Here is a 4,583-nt window from a genome sequence, read left to right on the forward strand (position 1 = left end):
AACACGCAAGCGTCCGCTCAATTATTCTGCAAACAGGAGGAGGCTGAGCTCCCCTGCACCATACACCTCGAAACCCTCTCAGGTCCCGGCGGCGCGCAGCGCCGTCCTAAGTACTTGGTCGGGTTCGAGAGAGGCGCAATCGCCCGGAGTTTGGCGAGTAGACGCTTTAGGTGCGACCACCCGTGCTCCCAACTGAGCTTGCCGCTGCCGACAGAGGCCCGGGAGCGTGCTGTCGTGGCATTGCCGGCGGGAGACAACACGCGCCACCTACGGTGACCGGCAGCTCCAACGCCAGCGCCACAGAAGGACAAAAGCCCCACTTGGGTGCCGAAGCGAACTCTCCCAGCACAGCGCACGCGCCAACACGTCCGCACAGCTGCGATACAAACCACCTGCGAGAACCGCAGAGGCGACCGAGCAGCAGACGGCGTCGCGGCGCCGAGCGCCGGGCGGCGGCGCATCCTCAGCGCACACAGTCCTCAATCGGACCAGCACACTGCAGATGTCCACCGCGCTTCGCACCGGGCCCGCGAGGACCTACTTTGGCCGCACGGCGCCGCGTGCAGGGTGCGCCGGCGCGCAGCTGCGCCGCCTGCCGCCTCCGTCGGCCGGCGCGCCTGCCACTGGCCGCCCCCACCAGCCGGCTGTAGCGCGTGCGCCCACGCACCGCACGGCCAACACGCCGGGAGGCCCCCCCTCACCGGCCGGGGACGGTCCCACCCAGCCACCGCCGCGTATCGCTTCACACCCACATGCCATTCACGTTCGTGGGCATGGTGGGTATCGCTGCAACAACCGGTTGGTAGCTCAACCGATCGTCGCCATCACTGATTCACCCCTAGCGAGAACAACCGCACCACAACGGTTTACCAGTTGTTCATTTGCGTAACGTCACCAGCAAACGTAGGCGTCCATCGCCATTTGCAAATTCAACGATTGTTGCATGCCTGTGTCAGGTGTCACGACACACTGTCTGCCCACATACACGCAACAACATGTCCACGCTTAGCGAACACGTGGAAGGTGGCCCCCGTACGTATGCGATGTCCATTGCGCGAACGACTGTCAACCGGCCTCTGTCGCATGTCGCAGATGTGGAACGCAGTGCACCGTGCTATCACGGTGTGTGAGAAGAGACGACTACGTCTGACAACACGCGCCACTACATCAACAGACGGCTCATGCTGATCGCCATCCAGGGCATACCACACTGCAATCCAGCTCTTATAGGGAGACGACACGTAGCTGAGTGCACAACATTTGGACCGCATGGTTCGCCGTTGTTGGCGCAGTCGTTGTACGGTCACATGTACCACGATGTATCATTCAGTACATGAGGACCAATGTGCAGTACAGTGTGTGATTTGGACGTACAACATCAGCGGACAGTTGACACAGGCCGTACCACAGCGTAGGCTAAGTGCTTCGCCATGCGAATGCCAATGAACAACTGCAAATGCCAATGAACAACTGCAAAGGGCATTGAGCATGTACGTCCTGCTGCCATCCACATTACAGTGTATAGCTGCAAGGTGTTTAACATGAAGCGATACACTGGGGACCGGGCAGTGCGAGTAGCAAACTATATTGCGGGGGTTGCAGTTAGGCAACACTACACTAATTTAACGCGTCGTATGACAATTACAGAGCAGGTTAAGGCCCAACGTGTGTTGGGTTAAGGCCCAACGTGTGTTGGGTTAAGGCCCAACGTGTGTTGGGTTAAGGCCCAACGTGTGTTGGGTTACGGCCCAACGTGTGTTGGGTTAAGGCCCAACGTGTGTTGGGTTAAGGCCCAACGTGTGTTGGGTTACGTTAAGGGGCAATGTGGGTTACGTTAAGGGGCAATGTGGGTTACGTTAAGGGGCAATGTGGGTTACGTTACGGCGCAATATAGGTTACGTTACGGCGCAATATAGGTTACGTTAAGGGGCAATGTGGGTTACGTTACGGCGCAATATAGGTTACGTTACGGCGCAATATAGGTTACGTTAAGGCGCAATATCGGTTACGTTAAGGCGCAATACAGGTTACGTTAAGGCGCAATACAGGTTACGTTAAGGCGCAATACAGGTTACGTTAAGGCGCAATACAGGTTACGTTAAGGCGCAATACAGGTTACGTTAAGGCGCAATACAGGTTACGTTAAGGCGCAATACAGGTTACGTTAAGGCGCAATACAGGTTACGTTAAGGCGCAATGCAGGTTACGTTAAGGCGCAATGCAGGTTACGTTAAGGCGCAATACAGGTTACGTTAAGGCGCAATGCAGGTTACGTTAAGGCGCAATGCAGGTTACGTTAAGGCGCAATACAGGTTACGTTAAGGCGCAATACAGGTTACGTTAAGGCGCAATACAGGTTACGTTAAGGCGCAATACAGGTTACGTTAAGGCGCAATACAGGTTACGTTAAGGCGCAATACAGGTTACGTTAAGGCGCAATACAGGTTACGTTAAGGCGCAATACAGGTTACGTTAAGGCGCAATACAGGTTACGTTAAGGCGCAATACAGGTTACGTTAAGGCGCAATACAGGTTACGTTAAGGCGCAATACAGGTTACGTTAAGGCGCAATACAGGTTACGTTAAGGCGCAATACAGGTTACGTTAAGGCGCAATACAGGTTACGTTAAGGGCGCAATACAGGTTACGTTAAGGCGCAATACAGGTTACGTTAAGGCGCAATACAGGTTACGTTAAGGCGCAATACAGGTTACGTTAAGGCGCAATACAGGTTACGTTAAGGCGCAATACAGGTTACGTTAAGGCGCAATACAGGTTACGTTAAGGCGCAATACAGGTTACGTTAAGGCGCAATACAGGTTACGTTAAGGCGCAATACAGGTTAGGTTAAGGCGCAATACAGGTTAGGTTAAGGCGCAATACAGGTTAGGTTAAGGTACGACATAGGTTAGGTTAAGGTACGACATAGGTTAGGTTAAGGTACGACATAGGTTAGGTTAAGGTACGACATAGGTTAGGTTAAGGTACGACATAGGTTAGGTTAAGGTACGACATAGGTTAGGTTAAGGTACGACATAGGTTAGGTTAAGGTACGACATAGGTTAGGTTAAGGTACGACATAGGTTAGGTTAAGGTACGACATAGGTTAGGTTAAGGTACGACATAGGTTAGGTTAAGGTACGACATAGGTTAGGTTAAGGTACGACATAGGTTAGGTTAAGGTACGACATAGGTTAGGTTAAGGTACGACATAGGTTAGGTTAAGGTACGACATAGGTTAGGTTAAGGTACGACATAGGTTAGGTTAAGGTACGACATAGGTTAGGTTAAGGTACGACATAGGTTAGGTTAAGGTACGACATAGGTTAGGTTAAGGTACGACATAGGTTAGGTTAAGGTACGACATAGGTTAGGTTAAGGTACGACATAGGTTAGGTTAAGGTACGACATAGGTTAGGTTAAGGTACGACATAGGTTAGGTTAAGGTACGACATAGGTTAGGTTAAGGTACGACATAGGTTAGGTTAAGGTACGACATAGGTTAGGTTAAGGTACGACATAGGTTAGGTTAAGGTACGACATAGGTTAGGTTAAGGTACGACATAGGTTAGGTTAAGGTACGACATAGGTTAGGTTAAGGTACGACATAGGTTAGGTTAAGGTACGACATAGGTTAGGTTAAGGTACGACATAGGTTAGGTTAAGGTACGACATAGGGTAGGTTAAGGTACGACATAGGTTAGGTTAAGGTACGACATAGGTTAGGTTACGGTACGACATAGGTTAGGTTACGGTACGACATAGGTTAGGTTACGGTACGACATAGGTTAGGTTACGGTACGACATAGGTTAGGTTACGGTACGACATAGGTTAGGTTACGGTACGACATAGGTTAGGTTACGGTACGACATAGGTTAGGTTACGGTACGACATAGGTTAGGTTACGGTACGACATAGGTTAGGTTACGGTACGACATAGGTTAGGTTACGGTACGACATAGGTTAGGTTACGGTACGACATAGGTTAGGTTACGGTACGACATAGGTTAGGTTACGGTACGACATAGGTTAGGTTACGGTACGACATAGGTTAGGTTACGGTACGATATAGGTTAGGTTACGGTACGATATAGGTTAGGTTAAGGTACACATTGTTGTAAGGAAAGGTTTAATGGGGGGCGGGGCGGGGCGGCCGGTTTGTTGATTGTGATTATAGTAAGTGGATGCCTGCGGCATCATCTGATTTGCCACGTCAGGATGCACCTTTGGCTCATGACAGGCGGCGCTCTCATTCCATGCTTGTGGCAGACCTGTGTCTTTCATTCCTGCCATTGTTTGTGTGCTGTGAGAGGAGGCAGTATTGTGATGTTGGGTGCACCCCTGTGTAGGACATGTGTGGGTGTTGGTGGCTTGGCTGAGCAATGGTGGTTGTCGGGTGGGTGGGATATTCTGTTTTCTGAGTGGACCTCCCAGTCTGGTTATGACAGTGTGGATTGTCTAATGTGGCGGAGAGGATGCACTGGGTGTTGTTCCATGCTGGTGCTTACATATTGTCTGTGTGCGTGTTACAGGCAGAGAGTAGTGCGTGATAAGGGTGTGTGGCTGACGTGTGGTTGTGATT

This window comes from Schistocerca americana, unplaced genomic scaffold, assembly GCF_021461395.2.
Source record: "Schistocerca americana isolate TAMUIC-IGC-003095 unplaced genomic scaffold, iqSchAmer2.1 HiC_scaffold_1198, whole genome shotgun sequence".
NCBI lineage: Eukaryota > Metazoa > Arthropoda > Insecta > Orthoptera > Acrididae > Schistocerca > Schistocerca americana.